This window comes from Telmatherina bonti, assembly GCF_933228915.1.
Source record: "Telmatherina bonti genome assembly, chromosome: 9".
Taxonomy (NCBI): Eukaryota; Metazoa; Chordata; class Actinopteri; order Atheriniformes; family Telmatherinidae; genus Telmatherina; species Telmatherina bonti.
The window spans coordinates 16,288,581-16,301,080 of record NC_136627.1 but is presented as its reverse complement, the minus strand read 5'-3'; positions in this window follow the sequence as shown (position 1 = coordinate 16,301,080).

Below are 12,500 nucleotides of genomic sequence, written 5' to 3'. Positions count from 1 at the left end.
CTTGTCATTCAACATCTGCTCAATTAAATCCTTGCTACAATACGTGGAAAAAAATACCTTCTTTTATCAGCTCTATGTAAAGAGAGAGGAAAAATTTTCCAAGTTAGAAACGGTTTGTCTTTGATCAAGACAATCTCATTCAGTTACTACTCTGAAAATCCTCCCAGTGGTAAGGCAAGATGGATGTCATGGCCTTCTCCATGCTGACTGTTTCACACAGAGACAACACTGTCTTGCATTGATATCCTCATGAGTCCCCAGTTACACTGTCACATGTTTTCCCTTCTTTCATTGTAGTTGATCACTATAGTTAGGATAACTTGAATAATGTGGGTAAAGACTGTGACAAAAATTCATGTTTCTATTGCACTGCTTGTCATGCTCTTGGTCTTGTGAATGACCCATTTAAGCACAGTTTTTTTTTAACTTTTATTCTTGCAACTGAGTTGGTTCCGTGTTCTGACAGAATAAAAAGAGGGGGAAGCACGGAGAATCTGGTGGATGATCATGTGCATTAAACATCCTGGGGTGACAGGGTTTCTCAACTCTTTCTAGTGGCTGACCTAATTTAAAATTCACATAAACCAAGGAACCGCAAGTTTCTGGAACTGTCATGAAAATGAAAATGGATTAAGGTGTATACATTTTAAATACTTTATGTATCTTAAATGATCAGAGCAATTAAAAAAAAAAAAAAAAAAAAGCTTTAGCCTTATTTAGATGCATTTTCAAATATCAAAGGTATGCTCTTGTTTGAAGTTGACTCAAACTTATTTTTTCCAAATGATGCAAGTCATGTCACAGCTGCTCCTTGTGAGTTTGATTTACCGAACAGGATTTAAAATGGGAATATTCTCATTCTCATTTTTTCTGCTGGTTCCAGTGCTGCCATGCAGCATTCTCCTGCACTTCTGCTTTTAGCCACAGTAAGGCACTCCACACCCTTAACTGCGCTTTTAATGCAATCTGAAGGAGCTGCAGCGTCTGTGGATGAACAAATTAGGCAGCTTAGGGGAGCCAGTGGTCCTACATTTGGCATTGCAAAGCTTCTTTACTGGGACATCGGTACTTAATCCTCACAGCTCTGATCATTGCAGCTGATGAAGACGAGGAGAGCGCTCCACATTGTCTCATGTACTCCCACTTCCCTTTTGCTTTCCCCATCTAAACACACATACAGACCGTTAAGATTTGGTTTTGTGGCCAAAAACTTGTGGTTATGAATTAGAGCTAGTTTTAAACTGAACACCAGTATTGTGGGTTGACCCTGACCCTGCTATAGAGAGTTTTTACTGTCTGGTGCAACCTCTGTTTATGTTCTTGTCAAGAATTATTGTCATCAATTATCTTTCAGTAACAAATCCAAATGTTTGCACAGTTTGCTTTTTGACTCACTGATTATTGATTAAAATGTAGGCCACATATTTTTCTTTCTCTCATTTTTTAAATCTGTCATTTTGTGGGATCATTTATTAAAACCCAATCATCCTTTAAAGAGAGAAAGTTATCATGTACAAATATCACACAACTCTATTTTGTTATTAGACATCTACTCGACTGACTAAATGAGTCATTTAGATATTTTTGTGCAAAAGAGAAAGAATGATAGATTTTTTTTTTAATTAAAAAAACAATAGAGAAAAAGTAAGAAAAACACAGAGTTATTTTATATAAACTTCCTTAAAATGCACCTACTGTATGTATTTCATACATGGCATTATAATTAAGAATGATATTTTCAACATCGTTTATACATTACTATATTATGGTAAATTATAGAAGTTGATATTGTGTTATGATGTCTTGAAATAACCCTGCGGGCTGCCATAATCAGTCCCATGGCCCAATCACTGTAAGTCTATAATCAGAGATTTGCTGAATCTGCTGGCATTTCGGATGCAGCGTAATTACAGCACAGACATGATAGAGCAGGATGAGCTGGATGGGGATCACAGTGGGGTAGATTGTCCACATGTTTCTGACTCAAATCTCATTTTGGTATCCAATCTACCATCCTGTTTTATTAGTTAGGGTCAATTAGCTTTTAGTCCAGTTCATTCAAATAATTACACTGATATGACAATATTTTGCTAATTGATTCCAAATGTGAGAAGAAAATTTTTATGCTTTCATAATTTGATGAAGTGCTCTTGTGGTTTTTTTTTCCTGTCTGTTTTTGTGCTTCCTCTGGTGGAAGCTGACATATAGTTAGCCTGCTCTTCATAACAAGCTACTTCCTTATCTCTCCCTCTGCCAGAAACTGTCAACCCTCTAACAAGGTGTACATATTCACATCTGTTGCTGCAAGAGAGGAGCTCAAATGAGGAGAGTCTGGATAAGATGAGAGGGATCAGCCAGACAACAGGTGAATAGAAACATAACTGCTCCTCCTTTTGTACAGCAGTGCATGTAAAAGACAGATGGCTTTGATTTACTTTCTTTTTTTTTCTTTTCTTTTTTTTTTGTCTTTAGATGAATTACATGTAGCTGTATGGCAACTCAGTGCTCAGACAGGCAGAAGTATGACTAAGGGTGTCTCACCCTAGTCTCACAGGCTATTCACACTTACTCTTTCCCCTGTGGTGGTAGCGTAGCCTCTCTGCAGGGTATCTGTATCTGTTTGTTCATTCATAGGAAAAGCATTAATGACACATACTGTTTATGAGTCATAGAAACGAGTGTCTAAACAGGCCATGGTGGGAGTAAAAAAAACTCTGCCACCCATCTGCTTTTTGCCACTACTCATACCCTCACCAGTCTCCCTGGTTACTCTAACACTTACATACACACACATATGCGTCATGTGTTTGTTCAGATACCACAGATCCCACCTGATGCTCTGGGTGCAACGGAGCAGATGTTGCTGTAGTTGTGGGTGGGAGAGCAGTGAAAGGCTGTAGACGTCCTCATTACTGAGATGCTGTTAGGGCATTGCTCTCAAGTGGGATATGTTTAATGAAGTGGTTCTTATAATCATTCACTCCAAGGCCCACATGGAACCTGTAAAAACCACCATGTAGAAATCAGAGCTTCCAAACCATTGGAGCAGTTGTGCTGTGAGGTAACACCTGCTTTGATATACATGCAGATATTTATGTGGGTGTAGTAGAAAACAGTTTCAGATTCAGTGAAAACCTACGTAGAAGTACCGTACCAGTCAAAAGTTTGGACACACTTTCCGGATTTAACACTTTCATGCATTGTGGCCATATAGTGAACACCTATTTACAAGCTTTTTTCTTGCATATAAATGAATGAGGATGGTATTTTTTGTAAATTAACCACTTCAGTGGATGTTATTGAGTCATTCCATACATTTCCACTCACTGGAGAGTAAATAAATATATGATATAATTGAACATAATGTCATTACATAAGTTTGCCTTTGCGATAAAGAGGAAAAGAAAATGATACAACTATATATACACATATATATTTTCATAGAAGATTTAAACAATAAAATTCATTCATTATCCTAACTGCTTAGTCCGATTAAGGGTCGCGGGGAAGCTGGAGCCTTTCCCAGCAGTCTTAGCGAAAGGCAGGGTACACCCTGGACAGCTCACCAGGCCATCGCAGGGCCACACAGAGACAAACAACCACACACACTCACATTCACAGGCAATTTAGAGTTACCAATCAACCTAACATGCATGTCTTTGGATGGTGGGAGGAAGCCAGAGTACCCAGAGAGAACCCACACATACACAGGGAGAACATGCAAACTCCAAACAGAAAGGCCACTGACCAAACCTCACCCCAGCTGAGGATCAATCCAGCAACCTTCTTGCTGTGTGGCCACAGTGCTAACCACTGCGCCACCGTGCAGCCCCCATAATATAATTAAGATTATATATCATTTTATAAATATTTAATGTAATACATTAAAACAAATGATAAATCATGATAAATTCAAATTATCACTAATAAATAAAAAAGTATCATTGCACATGTCTCTAGAGGTAAAATACTGTATTTAAAAAAAATGTTGCATTGTTTTTTTTTTTTATTAATACATGCATGAAAGGATGAAAGGATTAATGGTGTTACTGGTTGACTGGTAGTGAACATATAACCAGTTAGATGGTTTCCATCTCATACTGTTCCTAGCTTGTCTATCCACAGCTCATGATGAGCAAGAGTTTTCACATCCTGCTTTGACTTTGCTGTGATAATATTAACATACTGTGGCCTGGCAGTGTAAAAAGTACAACAGACAGATGGAGCAGGTGTGTGTTTGTGTGTGTGTGTCACATTCCCCCTGGGCTTCCAGAGGTTGTACCAGATACAACATCAGGAGTCTGGTTCCCCATTAGGATGGACATCTCCCAGGTTTCCCAATTAGAAAAGCTGCTCATAGGACCCATGAGCAGTAAAAGATCAGATACATCTCATCTCTCACAAGCAAATTGCTCTAGCAAATATACCTTAATAGTGGCACTCGTTGCAGCAGGGAGCTTGTTTTTTTTTTTCTATTATTTCCTCATACAAACATTTTTCTACTCTCTTGTATGTCTTTTCCTCCCCACAGGAAGCTTAATAGTAACTCCACTGTGACAAAATATTATCATGAGGGCGACTGCACCAACTCACCTTGCAGTGTGGTGCTGAGTCTCCTTTGTGCTTGACTGTGCCCCTCTGTTCTTACAGCTATCAGTTTCATAGCATGCAATCTGCATCTTTCCAGCCTCCCACTTCCCGCCCACCAGTGCTGTATCTGTTGTGTGCATGTGCCGCGCACATACACAAGTGCATTCTGCTTCTGTAAATGGTGTGTTCATGTTTCCCAGCCCCCTCCATATAAAAAGAGAAGAGAGCTGCTGGGCAGAGAAACCCAACACAGAGCTGCCCCAGCAAGGGTGGAAAAGTGTCTGCCCCCTGGCTAAATGCTACTCATTTGTTAGTGTGGTTGTAGAAAGGTAGGAAGGACCGAACGGAAGAAGGCAAGAGGAGGTTGCAAAGCATGTGTGGGGTGTGTGGGGGTTTCTTCATACATTTTTATGACCACATAGATAAGGTCAGTAGTGTGCCATCGTTACTAGGCAACACTACGACCCTGAGTTGGATTGTGTTGCGAAGCTGAGAAGTCAGATATTCTTATAAGAGCCCTGCTTCAGTTGTGCTGTGCACATTTGTTAACAAGCAGCCTGTCTCCATGTGTATTCTGAAAGTCAAGGCTGAAAGACTGCTTTACCAGGACGATTAACTGTGACACTGAAATAATTAGAAGGTCATTGATTGGGTTATTATGTTACAGCCATGTTGGTGATATACTGATATCTGTGCCCACTAAGATATGTGATGACGGTAATGGTGATGAAAAATAGCAATAGGGAGGTTGATTATATATTTTTAATGATCCAGTTCATGTGGGGATACACCAGACTGTGGGTGTATTGATTTTTCCAGTTTTCAAGCAGAGAATGGAGGAGATGGAGACCAGGCGCATATGCAGCCAGAGTACAAATTACAGAAGAACCCACTGTTTTCTCTCCCTCCCCGCACTTCTATCCCCCCCTCCCCTCCACTTCCCCCTTTCTCTGTCCCCTCTCCTCCATCAACCTCTCAGCTCTCCACCCTCACTTCCTTATTTCTGCCACTCCTCCAGCAGCTTTTCATTAAATTTTTCTCTCTCTACCGCCTTTGTACGGTCCCTTCCCTGCCTGTACTCTCTCCTCCCATTTCTGTCCCCTTCAGCGTCCTAGTTTAGCACGTCAAGGTTGGCTACAGATATGCTCCTCTGTGCCTTGGGGCTAACCAATGGGAAACTGGCTGAGATTGTTGTAGCACACTGTGGTGTTCAGATCATGAATTGAGGAAGAAATGGTAAAGGCTACTGTAGAGCAGGTGCTGTGGTCCATTCCCCATCAACCTGGATCTAAATTCTTGTATATAGTGCAGGATTAGCAACCTTGATCATAAATATGTGTGATTATAATGCTTAAACAACAACAAAAATATTTTTTAACTCAACAGCTAACTAGCTGACTTGAGTATCTTCAAAAAGTCTCCATAGCAACCATAGCAACAAAACATATTTTAATCCGTTTATAGCTTTATAATGTCCCCTTTTAGGTTATATATTTTCTTCAAATCTTTTAAGGGATGTTGTTGGCGTTTTGGTAAGAAACCCTCAAAACAGGGAAAACATCAGCAGGGTGAAGCATGATATATGAATGACAGCGCAGGTCTCCACAGTTGACTTTTGAAGCTCAGGTCTTGCTCTTTACAGACTGCTCACCGATGGCAGAGTGGCAGCAGTTGAACTTCACAGCATCTCAAACCCTACATGCCTCTCCCCACCAGTCACACAGTCTTTATTTAAGTTAGAGGGTAAACCATGTTCCAAAACTAGTGTTCCCAGACTTTACAAATTACACATAAACCACTATTTACCACCCAGTTTGCCAGAATTATTTATATACCTACATACATTATGCCTAACTAAACTAAAACATAACAAAACACATAAAATCCATCAAAAGATGACAAACTAATATAAAACCCTAGTCACACTCACCCCTCTCTACTCTGCATCCTTGGTTCAGCTCAACCAGGTAATCATTAAGCAATTCCTAACAGCTTGGGTCCTGAGGCTGCCTCCGTGTGTGTGTGTGTGTGTGTTCCATGAAGCCACGCCCAGCCATACTTCAGAGATGTTATTGATCTTTATCCAAAATCACAAAAAAAAAAAAACCTCAGCGAAAAACAACAACGTGACAATATAGGAAACATGTTTACCTTAGTGAGGGTAGTGTGTGTGCATGTGTGTTAAAATTTGCTAAGATGTTTTCTCAGCTTGTATTGTTTTCAGAAAAAGGAGTGAATCTCCAAAAGAAAGGCCAACTCTGTAATGTGCTTGTGTGAAGAGCACAAAAGGCTGCTGAATCAAACTGTCTAAAAAATCGACAGCATGTACATTTTTAAATCACCTGTAGACACAGTTTCAACCCCATATAAGTAGTTAGCATTGTTATAGCACAGCAAAAAAAAAAAAAAAAAAAAAGCTCCAAGTTAAAATGTTATTTTCTTAGTTTGATGAATCTTCACCTGTGTTTACCTCTGACAGGCTCTAACTCTCCAAAGTGCTCTTTTAAAACCCATTCATGTCACCAATTAATCTAATAGAGTGTTAGCTTACATGCCCATCTTTAAAGCTGCTGGAATTGCTGCAAGAACAATGGAAGAGGAAATGGCTGAGTACTGTGTCCCACTCCTGGGTTTTTTATAAATGACAGTAGATTGACAACAGAAGAAAAGTTTGCTATGAGCAATGAAATTCACCATTTTGCTTCACCACACACACACACACACGCACACACACACACACACACACACACACACACACACACACACACTTTGGACCCTTTTAATATCCAATTATGTCCCTGTTACTAACAGTTAACAGTCAAGCCATTGTATTGCATTATGACCCTTTTAACCGTTTTTAATGTTCTGTTGTGAATTAGATATTGGCCCATGACAATTGCCAATTATAACATGCTTTTTTATCAAGATTTTACACGCTATCTCAACTTCTTTTAGAGAATTACGATTATAAATGCATTTTAAATTCAGATCAAAGCCTTACAGTCTGCGGCTAAAATCCTGTCATATCTGCTGAGGAAAATATACAATAACTTGATTTTCATGTCAAATTGTACACATACTATATGTCTTATATAACTGCACTAAATCTGAGACAAATGCCTAGATTTCAAGGTTTAAACAATATGAAAATAAGAAAACAATCTGATTATTTGCTTGAGTTGCAGTAAAGATATATCATTCATATTAATTTACATGCGGCAGAGCGTAATCTGATTAATAACTTTTGCTCACTTTTTACCATTGTAGGATGTTTAAAGTCTTCCAAAACCATCATTACATTCACATCCTTCAAAACACTTCGCATTACTTATAGTTCTGCCCAAAGAAGTTGAACACCAGCTAAAATAGAGAAAAAGAGGAAAAAGAAAACGTGGAGTTTAAGCTTGTTCCAGGGTCATGCATCCTTTCCTTACATTTTTGTTGTGTAGCCTTTAAAAGCAACTCACTAAACATTTCTTGTAGTCTTCAAAATCTTGCACCTGTCTCCTGGTTGTTGCAACCATTTTCCCAACTACTTATGTTTTTAAGCCAAGTTTTCAGTTCATTTTACTCTGCAGATTTTAGCTATATTCAAAGGTTTTTAATAGGACGCGGAGCTGTCCGTTTTAAAATCATCCATCTTTACTTTTACAACCTTTCTTTGATGCTGCTGGATGCAAGCTTTAGGCTGTCATTCAAACCAAGTTAGTTTTCTGACATTAGGCTCTGACATCATACCTGTTTGTAATACATTCAATATGCCCAGTACCAGCTGGCAGATTCCCAAGTTATAGCTGTCCTAATTTAAGGAGCTTGCATGTGTCCTAATGCTGATTGACCTGCAGGTGTCTTTTCATCCTCAGGAGACTTTAGAGTGTAAACATATACCACTCTGAACTCAGTTTAGGAGCCACATCACTCTGGCCTTGGCAACACGTAACCTTATACACACTTGTATCTGGAGCCATGAGTGTGGCTTGTCTCTTATCAATGTCATTGTCTTTGCAAACAAAAGGGATCATTATAGCAGTGCTGAGAATGTTTCTATTTTAGGTAATGGGTCGCATATTGTAAAGGCAACCTGATCCTCCTTTGGGTGACGAAGGAGTGAGCTGAGAGCTGACATTTTGCCAATGATAGGCCAGTCAGTGTTTTGTTGTAAGAGACACTGGGCTTCACAAGAGTTGTCAAAACAAGAGGCCCCATCCTGAGGGATTACCAAGCCTGTCTGCACACACGCCAGGGACAGGGTCGACCGGAGGGACAGGGAAAGAAGGAGGGAGGACTGTGTGCATAAACATGTTTGGTTGTGTGGTGAGAGTCCTGCAGGGAAGAAAGAGGTGGAAGAAAAGGTGGCTGAAGGAGAATGTGCTGTATTACATAGTCACCGTTAAAATTATAGGCTGGTAGTCATTTCCAGTGAGATTGCAGTCAATGGAGCTTGATTAGAATGTTAACTACAAAGCGAGAGAAGAGGTTGACTTGATTTAGCTTCTGGCGAGATTATATGATCACCGAAATTCACTGTGCATTGATCGGATTTCAGCTTCTCACTTCAGCTGAAGGAGTTTGCATAGCAGAAAAGTATGATGCACAGTTTTAAACGCTCTACAAGTGTTAATTTAGCCAGTAATAACACTGTAACAATACATGTTCAGTCAAATATTAGTCACTCCACTTCAGGTAAATTCAGTTTTATTCAAGTTCATTAAACCCCCCCCCCCCCCCCCCCCCCGCCGCCCCCCCCCCCCCCCCACACACACACACACACACACACAGCCACGTGTAGATGTGTTTTGACAAAGGATTCCTAAACTTTTGCATAATTCTCTTCCATTGTTAGGGCTTCCAAATCCTTCTATTGTGCATCTGCTACTGATGACCTAATTAAAGCAATGCTGTATTACCACTCATTTGCGGCTCTGACACTCGGATGGGCACTCAGATCTTAAGATTTCCAGATCATGGTTTTTGTTATACTTGAAAATGACTTTTAGTTTCCTTTGCACAGCCATGCATTTTCATTGCTCTTCAATTCTTCAATAAATTGTCTTCTGCCATTGCTGTATGTCTCTTTGCTTCACCATCTGCTCTAAATGAAATTTAATTCGAGATCTTTGATGATTGTACAATTCTATTTAAACACGTGCAACATTTACACAGAACGATTTAACAACTGAGACACACGCATTATAACACACATTACAGTTCTTACACTGCTATGTGGGATTAATTAAATTAATACAATTGCCCCTGGTAAAACTGCTCCTGCAGTTCTGATGAACAACTTTCATCTAACTTTACCATCTGCAGTGGAGCTGGCAGTAAGATAAAGAACACAGACAGATTTCATGCTAGTGTCAATGTTACAGTCACAGAGTCACGACCTTGGCCTCGTGAAGTGCCTCATATGTGCTCCACTGCCATCCTTCTGTCTAACCACACACAGATATGGTGGCACATGCAAACACACCCACTCAGAAACACACACATGCATGAGCACACAGCAAGGCCAAGACTGTGTGCAGAAGCCCAGGGGCTTCATTGTCACATTCACTTACTGCTGTTTAGGCATCATGCTAGAAATGGGTTGGGGTGGTGTAGGGGGGCTGAAATGAACTACTCTTCCACCCCCAACCCACACAATGAACTTAAATATATCCCCACACTCTTCCCCCCAAAAATCCAGCCTACTTATATTTTAAAAACTTAGTTGAATAATGTCAGAAAGTTTTATAGGCCTTCATAATTCAAATTATGTTTGAAAGACCTTCTTCCAATGCATCACTCGTAATGAAGCTGTTGTCCTTTAAGTGTTAGTTTAAAATTCTTATCAAAAGAATCATATATATTAAATATGCATGACTTTTAGAGGCTTTTATAATGGAAAAGCTCAGCCAACAACTAAACAGATGAACAGTAACAAACATATTGCCGATGCCTCTGCTACGATTCTGAATATAATCTGCTCGGGTTTACCAGTGAATGCTTCAGACTGCTGGGCACGAGGTCATGGCTCTTGTCTTCAGAGTGAAAATCAAGGTATTGTCTTTCACCACTGATGTAGCCTGTTCAGATGTACAGCTGTTCCAATGGTGTAAGTGATAAACAGCAGCACCTGTTCTCACCAGGATGAAAGAGTCACTGACAGAAACGCTTCATCTGCACATAACTGTAAAAGTTGCATCTCCATAGTGAAAATTTTACCCATATTTACTGTTGCTGTGATGCTAAAAGTGATTTTTTAAAATTATTTTTTATCTACTTATTTTGCTTTTTAAATAACTTTTTAACAACTTGCGTGGATCGCAGTGTTAAATGCTTCCTTATTAGCTTCTCTATGTTAAAAAGAGAGAAGAGGGAGGTAATTATTTTGTAATAATGGTTTTTAGTGTGATAGCTTGAGCTAGCCAAGGCACTAGTGGAAGGATTGACATGGCTCACACATTAGATAGAGCAAATACTGTGGTTATTAAGGCTGGAATGGTTATTAGATATGGATGCTTCTCAACTGAAAATATCATCATGCTTTGCTTGTAGTAAAATGATTGAGACTTCACATACATTTGCTGTAATTTGCTTGTTTTAAGGTAATTTGGTCATTGTTGATGTCATGCTCAGTGTGTTTGCTGATAAACACACATAGTAAAGCTGTGCTTATACTTGGGCACTCCCACATATGGAGTATGTGTATGGTGATGTGAGGGTGTATATAGTGTACACACATATAACTCCCTTGCAAATGTCAACCCGAGCTATGTGACTCCAAGAATTTCCATAAGTTCTCACATATGCAAACAAATGTAGTGTTTTTGTTTGCATTCCTTATTTGTTTGATTTCTTCCTCCAAAAATGTTAATTTCAGATTCTTATAAAATCCTATTGGCTGAGATATATACGCCAGTGCTTCATTTCCCCTAAAATGTCAGATGGCACTCTGTAATGCTACAGATCCTTCTGTCAATCCATTCAACCCCTCAGTGTCGACTTTTCCCTCCATCTTTTAGGATCGTTTCTCTTTGCAGGCTGTGATTGTCAGCTTTTGTTATAATATCATAAACATATTTCTTTTAACATCATAGAGAACAGAGTTAAAGAAAGTTCACCTCCACCTGATGACCTGCAGTGCGAAAACAATGCTTTCCATTTCTGCTTTTCATTCTGTGAAGCAAAGCATCGTGCACAAGTGCAAATGGACCATACTCGGTGAGAAGAGAAACAAAGTTCGGATGAATAGAGATCCAAAAAATCATCATATCCCACATTCTGCAGCAGCTATGAACGTGCTTGCTTACGCCAAGAATTTAGAGCTGAAATGACATCACAGTCCTGTTAATCCACTCTTAAGAGACAAGCAGGATCTCTGACCCACTGCCCTGATTCGCCAGTGGTTTTTCCTCAGCTCCACAGAGACTTAAACATGTTTTGGTTTATCTTACAGCTTAGGCAAAAAAAAAAAGCAACATTATCCTCTTACTCAATTAAACATACATTGTGGAGTAACAAAAGCTCAAAATTGAGACAGTGCTGATGAAAGACACAACTGCTGAAAAACAATAGAAAAGACATAAACAGCAACAACAACAACAATAAAAAGAAGTCCATTTTTTAAAAAAAAAACATTTTCTTTTTTTTTTTTTTTTTTTTTTTTTTTTTTACCAAGGCTGGCTGGAACAGTGTGTTCTGGTACAGACATCAGCAAATGCAGAGCAGTGCTCTTGTTTGTCTGCTGCACTGGAGTGAAAAAAAAGACAAGCAGGCATGCGAGCATATATTGTGGACAAGAAGCCTGGACAACACGAAAAGGCTCTAAACAAGACACCTGCACTCAGAAAGACACAAAATTAGTCCACAACCAGCATCAAATTCATACAAGACATGTCGATTTATTAACTCTTATATAGGCCTGC